Source organism: Palaemon carinicauda, chromosome 26 (assembly GCF_036898095.1).
Source record: "Palaemon carinicauda isolate YSFRI2023 chromosome 26, ASM3689809v2, whole genome shotgun sequence".
Classification (NCBI taxonomy): domain Eukaryota; kingdom Metazoa; phylum Arthropoda; class Malacostraca; order Decapoda; family Palaemonidae; genus Palaemon; species Palaemon carinicauda.
In genome coordinates, this window is record NC_090750.1 from 58,775,456 (window position 1) to 58,794,338 (window position 18,883).

Below are 18,883 nucleotides of genomic sequence, written 5' to 3' on the forward strand. Positions count from 1 at the left end.
CATGTTCTGCATGTTTAGATAGTAATAATAATAATCATAATATATGATAACAATAACGCTAAAGATAATTACATTAATAATAGACGATCTCTCTCTCTCTCTCTCTCTCTCTCTCTCTCTCTCTCTCTCTGAGTTAAAATTTCCACTCGCAAATGCTTTTAATGATAGATGATTAATAAATTTTACTTGCCCAAGGATTTGAGATATTTACTATACCGATATTTTCCGCCGAATTTAAGATTTTGTAAAGAAGAATTACACAATTTGTCTATTACTTTTCATCTCAAGAGCCGGTTAAATATACGAGTCCTAGATAAAGTAAAGATTCAGAAAATGGAACTCGTAAACTTTGGTAGAAAACGATGTTTTTTTAATTTCTAGGGTAACTATTATAATTTTAATTTCCTCCGCTGTCTATACTGTAGTATGTTGGTAACCTCATCCATCGCCATGAAATACAATAAGAAAATATAAATAATCTTATAAAACTATAGATAATATACAGTATGATACTATTTAAGGTTAATACTTGTATATTATGTATTTTACGAAACCAACGAAGTATAAATAGTACGTGAGTAGGCTATTATGAGAGACAATTCACCCAGGAAAACTTCATATAATCCTCATTTAATTCATCAGTCCTTTTTTAACCCAACACTGATATATGACCTGGAGAAAGGATAGGAAAAATATAAATGAGACAGAGAGAAAAGATTTTCGGGTAGGTATGTGGGGAGCCGTTATTCTGATAACTAGTTGACAAACTGACAGGCAGCGCCACCCCCCGGGAAATTTCAGAATTTGAAATTCAGAATCTGTTAGACTGCCACACCTTGAACCGGTCAACCAACTCCATGCTACGATCCCTTTATTGTAAGTATTGATAATAATGTTGGCCTACTGCTATGTATGTTATGTATTTCAGGCAGTGACTTGAAGTAGGCTACCGTTAGTTATGTTATTATTCCAACGTAGCCTAGTGTTTAGCATAAAATTAGGCTCAAAACTGGTCCAGGTCCAACCTCATGTCCCCATCATTAGCCTATTTCTTTTGAGCAGTGTTGGATGCCAAGAGCTCTATGAATGGGCACAGATTCCTGGTATTGAGTAACTTCGTTGTTAGGTTGAGTGGAGAGTTTGTAGGAGGTTGAGTCACAATTCAAAAATTAAAAACGTCCTTCACTTAACCTTATTTTACCTTATATTACCCTGCCTTGGCCAGCTTTGCAAGAGTCGAGCTTGACTTATTGGGTTAACAAAGCCCCTTTTAATGATAATAACAACTTCCTACCTTACTGGACCCTACCTTACATATACCCCACCTAGCCTTACCATACCCACCTTACCTTACCTTACCTTACCTTACCTAACCTAACCTAACCTAACCTAACCTTACCTTACCTTACCTTACCCTACCAAACCCTACCTTGTTTTACCATACCCTACTGAACCCTACCTTACCTAACCGTATCCTACCTAACCTTACCGTACCATACACTACCGAACCTTACCTTACCTTACCTTACCATAGCCTTTCTTACCCTACCCCAATTAATAAATAATATAGGTATTGTAAAATTCACGTAGGCTCCACTCAGCCATTTTTTCTGTTTTGTATTATTCTGATGTTATCCTTTACAAAACTCTCTTTTTTCCGCTTACCACCATCATTTATGCCCCAACAGTTATGGGAGTTTTCTAGATGGGAATCAGGGTTTTGGGTAGGATGAAATGAAAACTAATCATCTATGGATAATAATAAATGCAGAACCCAAGAAAATTAACAGGAAAAATTAAAAGACACCGGAGTAACTGCGGCAGAGGTACCTTTCTTGAGCATCGATTTCTTGTTAGTACTGTTTTCGGTAAATATATGATGCCTTAATTTCTTGCCAATTACATGACCCATACATTTTTCCTTCTAGCTATTTTGTGTTTTATGCTTTTCTGACCATGATTATTGGGGCAAACCACTCATTTGAGTATTTGGACTCCCTTATATAAAGACAATTATGGGGACTTGGCGAGAAACCCCCTATTTTTTTTTTCTTTTTTCTCGAGGCCATGTACCTGAAAAGTGATTTGCAGCAATAATAATTATCAACCATGCAAAATACACAATATAACCAGTTGTAAAAATGTATGGTTCATGCAAGTGGCTGAAAATTAAAGTATCATAATTATCTATGATTCACTTTGTCTTCCTATTGGTTTTTGCTCCGCTGTGGCTCACTACACTTGCAAAATTAACATTACATCACTTATATGTTCTGTCAAGTGGTATGCCTACATGTTGAGCTGCGCTCGCAAGCCCCATGGGTCATTATTTCGGAGATAAATTTTTAAATTTCTAATGGTTTTTGCTCCTCCGTGGCTCGCTGCCAAAGTGGTAGGCCCACATGTTGAGCTGCGCTCACAAACCCCATGGGTCATTATTTTGGAGATATATTTTTAAATTTCCAAGGGTTTTTGCTCCGTCGTGGCTCGCGATCTTAGTGGTAGGTCTACGTGTTGAGCTGCACTCGCAAGCCACATGAGTCATTATTTCGGAGATATATTTTCAAATTTCTAATGGGTTTTGCTATGCCGTGGCTTGCTGCACACTCTAAATCAACAAACATCACTACCCCTATGCTCAAGCAAGCAGTACTTGTTGAGCTGTGCTCGCACACCCGTGTGCCATTATTTTGGGGTTATTTTTTACATTCACATGAGCTGCAATAGCTAAACACTAAACAGAGTGCGTTTTCATCATAATCAATTGTCAACATGGATGAAATTGCAGTAAATTTCAAAATAATTACTCTAAATTTCAAAATATTGTACTTCCCTCATGGAGACATCCTTATGTAATGGTGATCAAATTGAAACTGAAAAATCAGGGACTGTTGTAGAACAACATCCGGTAATTTGTATGTTTATATTTGGAAGCTCATAATTGGTTAAAAAGGCCAGGTAATGATCCCGTCATACAAAAAATAAAAGTTGGGTTAAACGAAAGCAAGCAACGCATGTGCAATAATTCACCATCAGTCTCGTAAATGTAAACACTCGTCCATTTCTTATAACAAATGCTATCACTCTAATGCTTTTCACTCGGCTGTGAGTCGCTTCGCTCCCAAATAAACATAATCGCATTGTTCCTCATCTGGCAAGTAGAACATGGATGTGCTGTTCATGACAGCTGCATGGGTCACTATTAAAGTATCATAAGTACGTTCAGTATAATTCACATCACGTCCCTTTAATGGTTTATGCTCTATGGCTCGATTTGCTCGCAAATAAACATACTGTATCACTGCTCCTCTGTTATATCAAGCGGTATATGGATTTGCTGTGCACACCACCCTCATGGAACACTATTAAAGTATCATTATTATCTACAATTTATATCACGTCCCTCCGAGAGGTTTTGCTCTCCCGTGGTTAGCTTCGCTTGCAAAGAAACATTATATCACTGCTCCTCTGTTCAGGCAAGCAGTTCAAAGATGTGCTGCATGCGCCACCCCCTGGGTTTCTATTGAAGTATAATTACCCATATTGCAATTCATATCAGTCCTTCTGATGATTTTTGCACTATTATCTTGCTTTGCTCGCATATAAACATAATCTCCCACTCCTATATTCTGGTAAGTGGTACACAGATGAGCTGTGCACGGCAACTATGTGGGTCATTATTTATGGGTTATTTTTTACTTTCAGATGAGCAACAATAAGCTTATACTTAACGGACATTGTTTTCTACGTAAAAATTACTGAAATAAATGAATTTACGCTTAATTTCGTTATAGATTAAACTCCTCTCTGGGAGACATCATCTGGCTGTAGTCATCCTTGAACAGAAGCGGTGGTGGAAAGTAATAGCTTTTGTAAAGCATCCTTGAACTAATGCAGAAATATTGGAAGCTCTCTATTGGTTGAAAAGCCAGGTAATGAATATGTCAATATAAAAAACAGAATTGGCAAAAGAAAATACAGACAGGGGATGTGCAGTAACCCACCATCAGCCTCTCAAAAGTAAACAATGGACATAAACAGTGAAATACTGTTTATATTTTAATCCATCAATACATAGGTGACTATGCCCCATCCCCCATCAGTCATACACAGAAAAATTCCCAGTACTTGTTAATTTCTTATTGCGATTTCCAGTTTTGCTATAAATTAGTGTGTCGTATATTAACCAAAGTTTTATATTTGTCCCCGCATTAAGGTAGAGTATATCTGTGTTATTTTCCATTGCAAATTGGTTTTAAGTCTTAGTTGTTCCGACACAGATACAAACCTTCACTATTTATTAGGGTATTACTTTCGGCAACGCTGAAAACCAGCCAAGACAATTTTAGTGAGGGATAATTACCCCATCCGCTAGTCAGCGGGAGGGGTTTGGGGTAGACTAGCTACCCTGCTCACTCACACCTGTAGGTTGGGTAACCACTTTTACTTTTGGCTCGGTAGAGTGTAGACGTGCCTTCTCTCTCTCCCGTTAAACCGCCTTGACTTTATTTCTTTTTCTTTTGTGTGTGTATGGTTATTGTCCCGCTATGCGGACATGTCCAGGGATTGAGGGCCGCCGCTGGAGCACCTTCATGTCGTCCTTGGAGACAGACCCACATCCTTTATGCCCGGCTTACCGGGAAACTCAGTGTTCGCGGAACAACATCTGTTCCGAGTGTAGGGAGTGACCTGCCTCCCAGTGGGAGAGGTTTGCGCGTAAGAAGTAGTAGTCTAAACGCAAATCTTCGCTTTCAGGGTCTTCCTCGAAATCAGAGAAATCGCGGACTTTTGCTTCCTCTACGCCCAAATCACTACCTGAAGCTAATCCTCGACCAGACCCTTCCGGGCTATGGTAGAGCAGTATCGCAGGGCTTGTGACTCCAGGTCAACCCTGTGGGATAGACGAGGATGGCGGCTCCCCTAGTGAGTCGGCTCCTTCTCTTCCCCCAGGGAGCGCCTGTTCTTTTCCAGACCTTGGGTCTGGTTCCGACGCCGAGGAGTTAGCTAACCCACCAAGGGCGGTGACAGGGCTCTCTCCAAGGAGAGTTTCCCTTCGGGGGAACATATCTCTCATTCACAAAGAGAAGGTGGCCTCTGTGCATCGGCAATCTCCTTACGCTTTAGGTTCTCCTCCAGGGGCGGAAAGAGAACCTTGTTATAAGAGTAGTTCTTCTTCGGGCAAACTTCCCTTTCCTGCGGAGGATTTATTTGTTGATCTTAATCAGTTTCCCCCTCGGGCGGAGTCTGTTGTATGTTCCTCGCCGGAGGTTCGTAGAGTGGAGGGGTGGGTAACCCCTCTCCACCCCGGGCGTTCTCCTCTTCAGGCTGTGAGGAGACGCCCTTTTGAACCTGCTGGTTCTCCTCCCGTTGGCCCTTCGGGGTCTCGTGACGATCACCCTTTGGGCTGGCGTGATCGTGAGCCTTCGGGCTCTCGTCATGTGTATCCTGTGGGTTCTCATAACAGCAGGAGTCCTTCGGATCTCCGTCGCGCTGAACCTTCGGGCTCTCACGACTCGAAACCTTTGGGTTTCTCTTACGCTGAACCCTCGGGTTCTCGTAACGACGGTAACGTTGAACCTTCGGGTTCTCGTACCGTCAGTCACGCTGATCCTTCGAGATCTCGGGACAGAGGAACCTCGATTCCTCGTTACGCTGATCCTTCGGGGTCTCGTAACCTGAGTTACGCTGAACTCTTGGGCTTTCGTAACTCTAGTCGCGCTATCACTTCGGTGTTTCGTGACAGAGAAACTCCGGTTTCTTGTTGCGTTGTTCCTTCGGGTTCGCGCAACACAGTTCATGCTGAACTTTTGGGTTCTCGTGACCAGAGTCATCCTTTTTATGACAGAGTTTTTAAACTCGTTGTGTTGATCGTTCGCGCTCACACAACACAAGCTATCGTTAACCTTCAGTTTAGCGTAGCACTGAGTTCTCTCAACAACTTGAGAGCTCTCGCTCGCATGACCAAGTTGGCACGCACAACCAGGTTGGTGCGCACGACTGAATCGGCGTGCACGACCGACTTGGCGCTCACGACCGACTTGGCGCTCACGACCGACTTGGCGCTCACGACCGACTTGGCGCTCATGACCGTCTTGGCGCTCACGACCGTCTTGGCGCGCGCGAACAAAATGGCAATCATGACGCGTGGGTTCATCCTATGGCGCGCCATATGCACGAACATCCTATTGCTCGCCATGCGCGCGAGCAACCTTATGCGTGCCAGGTGCGCGAACAACCTTATGCGTGCCAGGTGCGCAAACAACATCATGCACTCCAGGAGCGCGAAAAAGGTGCGCACAATCGGGAAAGGTGCGCGCACGAGCTCCCTTCCGCCTACCAACAGTTCGGCTTAAGAGCACACGACCATCTTGGCGCTCACAGTCAGTCTCTCGAGCCCCTTAGGCCTCAACAGAGACAACGGTCGCGTGTGCGACCGAGCCCAGTCCCTATTCCTTAGGGTAGGCCTGTGCCTATCTTGTCTATAGGGAAGCCTCCATCAGACAAGAGGGTTTGGAAATCTGCCCAGGTTCCTAAATCCAGGGAGCAGTCCTTTCCTAAGCACCTTCCCCCAGTTCCTCAGGAGCCCGTGACCCCCAGTGGCTTAGCACCTTATTCAATGTAATGCGCCAATCCATGAAGGGAGTCGTTCCCCGCTCTCAGCCCTTAGGTGATACACCTAGGATTCCCTTGTCGTCTCCTCTCTTTCCAGGGTCCTCTCCTCCCTCCGATCCTAGGAGGAGGTCAGAAGTTCTCGCACAGGCGGGCCCCTCTGGCAAGGGGAGACGATCATCCCCTCGCAAAAGACCTCTGGAGGAGATTAGGCATGAACCTCAGGGTAGCCCCCTGCAGTTCAAGATGCCACAGGCCAGACCTAAGGGGGAAAGGAAAAGGATTCGTCCTTTGCCCCCCAAGGAGGATAGGGTTACTTACTATGGAGATTCCTTCCCTTCTTTACTGGTATAGATAGCGTCTAAGGAGGCACGACCTGCAACCTTACGGGATTCTCCCCGTACAGCAATGGACTTACATTCCACCCGTAAGCCGACGGAGTCCTCTAACCCCTTGGGGACAGAAGACCTCCGGCCTCGTAGGAGGGAACCGAAGGATTTGTTCACCATCCCCAAATCCACGGCCAGGCTTCCTTCCTCACTGCCTCCCAGGCAGCCGGAAGCAAGCGCCTCCCCGGTAGTCTCCCTATCCCCAGTCTATACAGTTGACGACTTCGACCCACGCCAGGCTCCGATGGATGAGAGCTCGGACGTGGAAGGGCAGATCGATCTCGAGGACGACGCTCTGCCAGCAGCCGCTAGCCCTAAGCTTGCAGAGGATGAGAGGAAGGAGTCGGAACACATCTTCTGGCAGGTCCTAGCTTGCATCTGTTCCATCAGTGGACTTCCAGATCCATCGCCAGCCCCTCTAGATGGGAAAGAAAGTCCTTGACCAGTTCTATGGCACTCAGAAACCTCATAGGACCAGTGCAGCTTTGCCCTGGTCAAAGGGGTTGAAGAGTGCCAAGCGTAAGGCAGTGTCCTAGGCAACTGGGTCCACCTCTTCTCTCCACTCCAACTCGTCCTCCAAGGTCCTACCTCCTCCGTATGTGTTCCAGAGGAGGTACTACGAGATCCTTGGGGAATCTCTTCCAACGCTGCCTCTCGACCACTCTATAGAGGCACTCTCGAAGGCCACTCCCTTCGAGAAACTTACGGGACTTCCAGTCTCCTTTTCGGCCTCTGAAATCCTAAACCAGGAAAAGGTGGTGAAGTACGCCATGCAGGCTACTTCGTGGCTGGATTTCTGGCTAGGATCCCTAGGACAACTGATGCGGTCTAAAGACCTGTCTCTTGAGTCCTCCAGGAAGTCTTTGGAGACTTTCCTATTGTCTGGCACTCGGGCCATCGAGTTCCTCTCCCATCAGGTAGTGAACCTTTGGGCCAACACTATCCTGAAGAGGAGAGATGCCGTCATAGGCAAGCTCTATAGACATCTCCCTCAGGCCGAAGTAGCGAGCCTGAAAAATGCTCCTTTTGAGGGCAATTGTTTGTTCCATCCCGAGGATGTCGAGCGGGTGGCAGAGAGGTGGAGGAAGTCTAGTCAGGACTCCCTCATACAAAAGGTCTTAACAGCTAGACCTTACCCCTCTCAGCCACAGCAGAAAGCACAGCAAAACCCTCAACCAAAAAGGGCTAGAGACCCAAAATAGCAGGGTAAAAAGGGTGCAAAGCGGGCCTTTCACAGCAAAAAGTCCTTCCGTGGAGGAAAGGGTAAGAAGGGATCTGGCCGAGGCCGGTCCCAATAAGACAGGCAATCCTCCCATTTGCCCACCTTTGGGGGGATGCCTGCAAAGCCGCTGGCAGAGGTGGCTTCACCACAGGGCCGAACCCTGGACGGTCGAGGTGATTCGTTCCGGGTATCATATTCCGTTCACGCTCTCTCTCCCTCTACTGACTCGAGTGCCGATTCCATTGAACTCCCGTGCGAAGGGATCTGCACAGGAGTTTGCCCTCAGGGTAAAAGTCCAGTCCATGTTGGAGAAGGACGCTCTCCAGGAGGTCCTCGACGGGTTCCCAGGCCTCTACAGTCGACTCTTTCTTGTGAAAAAGGCGTCTGGAGGCTGGAGACCAGTCATCAACCTCTCGGCCCTGAACAGGTTTGTCGAACCAACACCTTTCAGGATGGAGATGGCCGACAAGCTATAAGACTCCCGGACTTCATATGCACTCTAGATCTGAAGGACGCATACTTCCAGATCCCAATTCACCCGTCTTCCAGGAAGTATGAGATTCATGTTCAATCGGAAGCATTACCAGTTCAGGGTACTGTGTTTCGGTCTTTCCACAGCACCCCAGGTATTCACGAGAGTATTCGCCCTAGTATCATCTTGGGCTCACAGAGTCGGCATCCGTCTCCTAAGATACTTGGACGACTGGCTCATTCTGGCAGACTCGGAGGCGGCCCTTCTCTGCCACTGAGACGAGCTTCTGAGGTTTTGCCAGGATCTGGGGATCGTGGTAAACCTTGAGAAGTCTCAAATGCTCCCCTCTCAAGAACTGGTATACCCAGGCATGCGATTAGACACCCTAAGGCACAAAGCGTTTCCATCAGATGAAAGGATCCACAGACTGAGGGAGATAGCACAGGTCTTCCTCAGTCGGGAAGAGCTCCCGGCGCAGTCTTGGCTTCGCCTTCTCGGTCACCTCTCTTCCCTGACCTGACTGGTCCCCAACAGTCACCTCAGGATGAGATCCCTCCAGTGGCGACTAAAATCCCAGTGGAACCAGCACCCCGATTCCCAGGATCACCTAGTCCGCATAGAGCTAGAGGAACAGTTGGACCTCAGGTGGTGGCTGGCGGAGCCGAACCTCTGCAAAGGGGTCGATCTTCGCATCTCTCCCCCAGAATTGATACTTTTTTGGATGCATCAAAAGAAGGGTGGGGGGCTCACGTGCTGTACCATTACATCTCCGGCCAATGGTCCGAATCACAAAGGTACCAGCACATAAATCTCTTAGAGATGAGGGCAGCTTTTTTGGCCCTCAAAGAGTTCTACCAGTTCCTGGCGGAGCACTCCGTGTTGCTGATGAGCGACAACACCACAGTAGTAGGATCTAAGCAAACATGGCGGTACCTTTTCGCAGCAGCTGTGCCATCTTGTAGTAGAGATACTCAGATGGGCAGAAGACAATTCGGTGACACTATCAGCGGAATGTGCTAGCAGACAAGCTGAGCAGAGCGACTCAGATAGTTAGCACCGAGTGGTCTTTGAATCCTCTGATAGCCAACAAAGTTCTGACTTTATGGGGTTCCCCGACTGTGGATCTGTTCACAACCGCCCTGAATTTCAGGCTCCCGTTGTACTGCTCCCCAGTCCCAGACCCCCAAGCTCTTTGGCAAGATGCTTTTCAACAAAGGTGGATAAACCTGGACGCTTACTCGTTTCCCCCGTTCTGTCTGATGAGAAAAGTCATCAACCAGGTACGAGCAAGCAACAACTTGCAAATGACCCTCATAGCTCCGCTATGGCATCATGCAGAATGGTTCCCAGACCTTCTGCATCTCCTCACGGAGATCCTGAGGGAGCTTCCTCCACAGCACGACCTCCACAAACAACCACATGCCAACATCTTCCACAGACCCGTAGCCTCGCTTCGACTTCACGCCTGGAGACTATCCAGCGCCTCCTCACACAGAGAGGCTTTTTTGCAACTGGTTGCGAAAAGAATGGCTGGACACCTCAGGAGATCCACAGAGGCAGTCTACCAGGCGAAGTGGTCAGTTTTCTGGGGTTGGTGTCGTGGAAGGGGTATCTCTCCCTTCGATGCCTCTGTTCCAACTATAGCGGAGTTTCTTGTATACCTTAGGGAAGAAATGCTTCTCTCAGTCTCGGCAGTCAAAGGCTACCGCTCAGCCTTGAGTCTCGCCTCTAGACTGAAAGGAGTCGATATTTCCTCCTAGTTGGAACTTGCTTTGCTCATACGCAGTTACGAGCTTACTTGTCCCCAGGCAGAGCTAAGACCTCCCCCTTGGAACGTGATTCAGGTCCTCAGGTCTCTGAAGGGCTTCCCCTATGAACCACTACGCCAGGCCTCAGATTGCCACCTCACGTGGAAGACGGGGTTCCTGCTTGCTCTGGCTTTGGCTAAGAGTGTCAGCGAACTTCATGGTCTATCTGCTGATGTCTCCCACTCTATAGGTAGTAGGTTGGCCAGGGCACCAGTCGCCCGTTGAGATACTACCACTAGAGAGGTATTGGATCCTTTGACTGGCCAGACAGTAATGCATTGGATCCCTCTCTCTGGTCACGGCTTATTTTTTCTTTGCCTACACTTACACAGAATAGTTTGGCCTATTCTTTACATATTCTTGTCTTTCCTCATACACCTGACAACAATGAGATACTTGACACTTCTTCACCCAAGGGGTTAATTACTGTACTGCAATTTGTTCAGTGTACTTTCCTCTTGGTAAGGGTAGAAGAGACTCTTTAGCTGTGGTAAGCAGCTCTTCTAGGAGAAGGACACTCCAATATTAAACCACTGTTCTCTAGTCTTGGGTAGTGCCATAGCCTCTGTACCATGGTCTTCCACTGTCTTGGGTTGGAGTTCTCTTGCTTGAGGGTACACTCAGGCACACTATTCTATCTTATTTTTTTTTCTTCCTCTTGTTTTTTTGAAATGGTGTGTTGGGCAGGCCTAATAGAAGGGCCATGGATGCCTGGTGGTTTATCAAGAGGTTGTCTTTTCCTTTTTCTGATTCTTTTTCTTCTCAAAACCATCCTTACTGTCCTCCCTTCAGTTGAAGTGGCTATCCTGGAGGGTATTTAGCCTTGCATGGTGTATCGGCTCCTCCATGTTGACCAGTTTTTCCGACTTTTTACTATAGTCTATGGGTATCATCAATCACTTTGTTTATAATTCTGTACGTATTGTTTTTGTTATAATTCTTGTTAATCTAGTTTTTAAGTATGATGTGTCTTTTTTATTTCTATTAATTCTTATGCTGTCTGGAGACATTGAGCGAAATCCTGGACCAGTACGTCCTAGATTTCGTCAATGTCGTCTTCTGTATTGCAATATTCGTGGTCTTCATGCAAATATCCAAGACCTTACAGTTGCGTCCAGACAGTATGATATTCTTTTGTGCTCAGAAACTTTGGTTTCTAATATGAGGCACTCACCTGAGCTCCTTATAACTGGTTTCAAGAAGCCAATAATGTTGAAACGTGATGCCATCCCTAGGGCCAGGGGAATGGCGGTGTATATTAGGACCGAGTACCCAGCTTCTCATAAGTCCTGCTATCAATGTGGATGTCATGAGATTCAGGTAATAAAAGTTTGTGGCAGGCATAACAACTTTTATTTATGTTCGATCTACCGGAATCCAGACATGGATGATTCTATCTTCGATTGTTTTCTTACCATTATGGCTAAGATACAAGAAGATGATAGAAAGGCTTCTTTTGTCTTTGTTGGTGATTTTAATGCTCACCATAGGGAGTGGTTAAGTTCTATCTCTCCTACCGATCGCCATGGCTTAAGAGCTTTAGACTTTGCCTCTGAATCAGGCTGTGAGCAAATCATAAATGAAGCTACTCACAGGCCTGGTAATTGCTTGGACCTTGTATACACTGACTCCCCTGGCGTTATAACTGGTAAGGTTGGTTCTCCCGTCGGGACATCTGATCATGCCTTGATTTCATTATTAGTGAAGACTGAGCAGCCTGTCCCTGATATATCATATTCTTGTAAAATTTATATGAAATCCCAAGCAGACTGGAATGGGATTTTACATGATCTTTTGTGCTTGAATTGGTCACAATTATATAATAGTGTAGATCCTGTTTTCCCTTTGAATGAGAATCTAGGCAACATAATTGATAGGCGTATCCCTTCTCGTATGCTAAGGTACCGAGTGAAGGACAAACCGTGGTTCAATAATGATTGTAGACGTGCTTTTTTGGAGAAGCAGGAGGCCTATCAACTTTGGAAGGGTAACAGATCAGATTTGACCTGGAACAACTATACTCAGCTTTGAGCTTTTGCTCAGAGACTTTATGCCTCAACTGAAAAGGAGTACAATTTAACCATAAAAGAATCACTTTCTGGTACAACTCAGGAACATAAATGGTGGTCTACCCTTAAATCTGCACTCTTTGGTGTAGATGCAACAGTTCCTCCTTTACTTAAACCAGATGGCTCAGTCACTCACTGTTCAAAGGAAAAGGCAACCCTTTTGGCTGATGTTTTTGACAGTAAACAGAGTAATGAAAAACTTGAACTTCCTCATTCCTGTTTTCCTGAGGCTAAACTAACTAGTTTAGCTTTTCGATCTCGTGAGATTAAAGCTCTGTTGATGGACCTTGATGCTTATGGAGGTGTAGACCCAAATGGTATTTTTCCTTTGTTTTTTATAAAGACAGCAGATTTCTTAGCTCCAAAGTTATCTGTTATTTTGCGCAAGTTAGCAAGAAGAGGAGCTTTTAGCACTAGTTGGAGAATTGGTAATGTTACTCCTCTATGTAAATGTGTTTGTGGTAGCTCAAGTCCCACTGATTACCGCCCAATTTCCATAACTCCCATATTATCTAAAGTTTTTGAACGTCTTCTGGCAAAACGTCTTAATAGGTTTGCTGAAGGTAATCATCTACTCCCTAGTTTGCAATTTGGTTTTCGTAAAGGCCTTGGAGCATGTGATGCCCTTCTTACAATCTCCAATGCTGTACAGAAATCCCTTGATTGTGGTCAGGAAGTTCGTATGATTGGCCTTGATTTTAGTGCTGCCTTTGACCGTGTTAATCATGAGGCCCTTGTTTTCAAACTGAAACAGTTGGGAGTGGGTGGGTCGTTTCTTAGCATTATTATTGATTTTTTAAGTAATAGATCTCAAAGAGTTGTTGTTGATGGGCACCATAGTGATTATAGGAATGTGATATCTGAGTGTTCCACAGGGTAGTGTTCTTGGCCCATTACTTTTCATACTATATACACATGACATGTGGTTTGGCCTAGAAAACAAGCTTGTTGCATATGCAGATGATGCTACTCTCTTTGCATCAATTCCATCCCCTGAATGTAGATCTAGGGTTGGTGAATCCCTTAATAGAGATTTAGCTAGAATTAGTGCATGGTGCAAATTATGGGGTATGAAGTTGAATCCTAACAAAACTCAAAGTATGATTGTAAGTAGGTCAAGGACGGTGGTTCCTCAACATCCGGATCTCAGTATTGATAATGTTTCTTTAAATATGTATGACTCTTTCAAAATTTTAGGTGTGATTCTCGACAGTAAATTTACTTTTGAGAAACATATAAGGTCTGTGTCTTCTTCAATTTCACAAAAAATAGGCTTATTGAGAAAGTCTTTCAAGATTTTCGGTGATCAATCTATTCTGAAGAAGTGTTTTAATTCTTTCATTCTACCTTGTTTTGAGTATTGCTCTCCTGTCTGGTCTTCAGCTGCTGATTCTCATCTTAATTTGTTGGACAGAAACTTACGGTCTATTAAATTTCTTATTCCTGATCTAGATATTAATCTCTGGCACCGTCGTTCAATTAGTTCATTATGTATGTTGCATAAGATTTTTCACAACTCTGACCATCCTTTACATTCAGATCTCCCTGGACAATTCTATCCTGTTCGTAATACTAGGCAGGCAGTTAATTCTAATAGCCAGGCCTTCTCCATCACGAGGCTCAATACTACGCAGTACTCTAGAAGTTTTATTCCAGCTGTGACCAAGTTGTGGAATGATCTTCCTAATCGGGTGGTTGAATCAGTAGAACTTCAAAAGTTCAAAGTTGGAGCAAATGCTTTTTTGTTGACCAGGCGGACATAATCTTTTTATAGTTTATTTATGACATATTTGTTTTTGATGTTGTTGATAGTTTATTATATGACATGTCTGTTTTGACGTTGTTTCTTATTTTAGAATGATTTATTGTTAATTTGTTCTCTTCATTTATTTATTTCCTTATTTCCTTTCCTCACTGAGCTATTTTTCCCTGTTGGAGCCCCTGGGCTTATAGCATCTTGCTTTTCCAACTAGGGTTGTAGCTTGGATAGTAATAATAATAATAATAATAGGAGATGGGGGGAAGTAATCCTCAACTACATCCCTGAGTTTGTAGCTAAGACTCAAAATCCGGGTTTGCCGGACTCCAGGTTCGGCCCATTTCGGATAGAGAGTCTTCGTTCTGTAACTGAAGATCCAGACCAACTGTTACCATGTCCAGTGAGGAGTCTGTGGTGTTACTTAAAAAGAACAGCAAAAGTTCGCCCCCGTGTACGAGCACTTTTTGTCAGCACGGGGAAGGTCAAGAGGAGGGTCACGAGGAATACTATTTCCTCCTGGATAAGGAAAGTAATCGAATACGCTCTATATCTAGATCCTACTCTGTCCAACCGACCCAGAGCTCATGATGTCAGAGGCATTGCAACATCTCTGATGTTCAAGAAGAATTTTTCTGTGGCACAGGTATTGCAAGCGGGCGTGTGGAAGCGTCAGACGACCTTCACAGCCCTCTACCTGAAAGACGTAACTCACAGGAGCATCGAAACCTTCTCCATTGGTCCTGTGGTGGCTGCACAACAAGTGATCTAATGCCTCAGGCTCCTTGATGGACAAGTAGCAGAGGGTTGAGGGCTTAGGTTACCCGGATTAGTCTAGGGTGAATGAAAAGAATGTCTAGCTCACTTCTTTCTTTCTCCTTCTCCCCCCCTGGGGAAATAGCTCTGCAAGACCGAAGCATAGCTGACCTCACCCCTCTGCAGGTAAGAATAATTTCCCTTGTGCATCCTGGGTATGAATGGATAGTTTGTTACGTCACCAATACCTCTTGAGGGAGGGTATTGGATATGTCTTAGAATCCTCAAGTTCCTACATGAAGACAAGCCACGAGTCTCTCTCACACAAGCTTCTGCAGGCCACTATCAGTGAGTTACCTTGTAACTACCTTGATTTTAGCGAGGGTAGGGTTCCCTCTACTATCGATCACAGATCAAAATAGAGAGGACCCCGGGTCATGACCAAGGCCAGCTGGTAAGGTCTTCCTCCCTCCTAAGAGTAAGTCACCCTAATAAATAGCGAAGGTTTGTATCTGTGTCGGAACAACTAACAAATTTGGAAATAATTTGTATTTTTCCTAACATACAAACCTGGAGCTATTTATACAAATTGACCCGCCACCCTGTCGCCCTAGAAATCCTGCCAGAAAGCAAAAGTGGTTACTCAACCGACAGGTGTGATTGAGCTGGGTAGCTAGTCTACCCCAACCCCCTCCCGCTAACTAGCGGATGGGGTAATTATCCCTCACTAAAATTGTCTTGGCTGGTTTTCAGCGCTGCCGAAAGTAATACCCTAATAAATAGCTCCAGGTACGTATGTTAGGAAAAATACATATTATTTACAAATTTTTTATGTTTTTGCGTTTCATGTCGGTATAAGTCGAACAATATAATGGCGGTAACATCCCACTAGCAACAAATATAAGAATGACCAGAAGTAATTCAAATGACACTAAAATTAGCTCTGATTGGTTACTGTGAAGATGATTGCAAGTTGGGACAAAGGTATAATCAAACAGAAAATGGGAAATGAATGTCTGAAGCGGCTTGAATTGGTAATTTTTAAATAAATTAAGTTTTCGTGTTATCGGTTTACAAGTACATAAAGGTTTTGGGGTTCAATTATTGTGTTTGGAGAGGTCTATTTAATTATGTCAGTTCCAGTCTCCTTACTAATATTGTACAGTATTCTAATTCAGTGAAACAAATTTCAAACTACACAAGGGAATACTTACTGCTGTCACAGTTTGTTAATGGATAGCTTATTTCTGTTCAGGTTAGAAATACATATCTATATAAGAATTTCTCCATTTTTTTTTTATTTTTTATAAATTTTTTCTGGTACAACTGTAAAATGGTTGCGCGTATTGTGAAATAGAAAAGTCTATGGTGTAACCAAATTGGTAGCTGCTAACCTAGCTTAAGGCATATTCCAATGGGTGGCTGCTAACCTAGCTTAAGGCATATTCCAATGGGTGGCTGCTAACCTAGCTTAAGGCATATCCCAATTGGTAGTTGCTAACCTAGCGTAAGGCATATCCGGTAGCTGCTAACCTAACTTAAGGCATATCCCAATTGGTAGCTGCTAACCTAACCTAAGGCATATTCCAATGTTTAGCTGCTAATATAACTTAGATTTTCTGGGTCCTAACTTTCATATTTTACTGGTGGCCTACAACATTCTGGACCCCTAACCTAATATGTTCCATAGTCTTGCGAAGGATGAAAGTCCTGTACTGTTTAGGTTTAGTTTTATCCAATTTACAGTACACATATACCAACCATGATTCATCACTATAGTGTGACTTCAGCAAAGATATATTGGCTGCTGAAATTTAACAAAGAAGCTATAACTTCTGGCATGTGGTGAAGAAGCCCCAATCACCTGTCAGTTAGTAAGCCGCTCACTTTAGACTTCAACTGTAAGCAGTATACACATAGTCTTACTGTTTCTCAGATTTTGGCTGTTTTCCCTTTCTCATTCTGGAATAAAAGGATAGGTTTACACATGCGTAGTTTTGTCTGGGTGCACCTGGATGAATCAAAAGACAAGGATATGCAGTTGTTTTGCAAATATGTGGCAGGTATGTTTGCAAACCTGCCATACAAATATGTACAGTATTGACTATTATTACCAGCTGCAGTTTCAATGTTTGATAGCTCTTTGTAAAAGAGAAGAAAAGAATATCCGAACTGAGTAGTGCCATGGCATTCATGACAAGTAATTGATGGTAACATAGGCTTACATACGCTGCCGGGTCTAAGCAACGTAAGGCAGGGCATCCGATCGGTACTACGGTCCACCCCGAAAGCCAAAAAAAAAAAAAAAAGAAAAAAAAGCCATCCGTGCTTACCCTATACAAATGGGAAAAAAAGGTTCATTAATAGAAGATAGGTTTGAAAGTTCACTTGGCTAAAAAGTGTAAAGGTAATTGAAGATTCCGTCAGCTAATTGGGAGCTGCTGCAGAAGCTTTTCAACTTGACAGATCTCAAGTTATAAGGCTTTTTTCCCTTACTGACCTAGTTATTACGTTGATTTATGCTCGTCATTTTTATAGTTATAAATTTTGCTGAAAATCTTTTAAATTCAATTGTAAATGTAAAGTGAAGCTCAGCTGTTTATCGTTGGGTTAACAGATTTTGTTCTTAGTAAATCCCTCAGATGTCAAGTGATTTTGAAGTGACTAAAATAAAATTTGTTTTTGAAATATTTCCTTGTACCATGGTTATTTTCAATAAAACTTTAACTATTTATGAAAGATTATTTACTGTGCAACTACTACTTTCAATATGTTACATAGAACAAAATGTTAGAATGAATTAAGAGTGCTTATCCTTAAGTAGTTTTGATTATAGTAAACTAACTTCCATAAAATTTCCATAGAATGTAAAATTTTATAATCTTATCGGCTTTTCTAATCTGATTTTTTTTTCAGATTAATTTGGTTGTTAGCAATATACCCAAGGATTGTGGAGATATGTACTCTGAGCCGTGCCACATAATGCAACCCGTCATACCACTGTACGAAGAGGAAGTTGGTGGACCAATCCACATGAAAGAAGCAAGGCGTTATATTCCTAATTTTCGTCTTCATAGATAACGGCAGGGACTGTCTTTGATCTCTACTATATGACTTCAGCACAAGTTAATATACTTAGATATCAGCTCAAGATACTACTTTTACTATATGGTGATAAAATTTCTTTGTGATAAACTTTATAAGCGGAATAGGAAGGTTATCATTTAGTAGTGTTCACTATGGAAAATTATCAATTCAAACTTTATCAAGAGGATCTTTAAAGATTGAATACTTTGGTTCAATGCTTACCTTGTATGTAATATATTGCGTATACTATTCTTTACCAAGAATTCTGTTAATAATTTCCAGTAATATAATCAGTGTAAGAGCCTCATTGACATTCCTAAGGGTTCAGTAGCTCATCTTGAAAACTTTTTATATTTGAGGGGTGAAGCATATCTTTTAAAGAGTTAATTTTGATTTCATTATCATCTTAGTAAGACTTTAGCACTAAAACATTGGGTTATTGTTAAAGTTACACAATTACATTTTCTTTTTTTATTTTATTAGTATAGCTGAATTTTGTCTTGGCTTTTTTCTGTAAATTTCCAATTTTTTTCTGACTGAAACACTACAGCATTGAAAAGCAGAGGGAACATAGTATTTACCTTTCATAATTGGTCATGAAACTGCAATGCATGAGGTTAATTCAAAATTTAACATATATCAGAATCTCTTAGTTTTTTGTTATAAAGATTATAAAGATTTGCTGTTTGTAGGTACATAATCTTGCGTTTACCTT

General features: G+C 43.2%; 1 long non-coding RNA gene across 1 annotated transcript; it reads left to right on the forward strand.

The window, feature by feature from the left end:
• The first annotated feature begins 742 nt into the window (after nt 1-742).
• Nucleotides 743-18,633, forward strand: LOC137619519 (uncharacterized). Its single transcript, XR_011039924.1, has 2 exons — nt 743-876; nt 17,998-18,633. It is a non-coding gene; the product is annotated as an uncharacterized lncRNA (long non-coding RNA).
• The last annotated feature ends 250 nt before the right edge of the window (nt 18,634-18,883 follow it).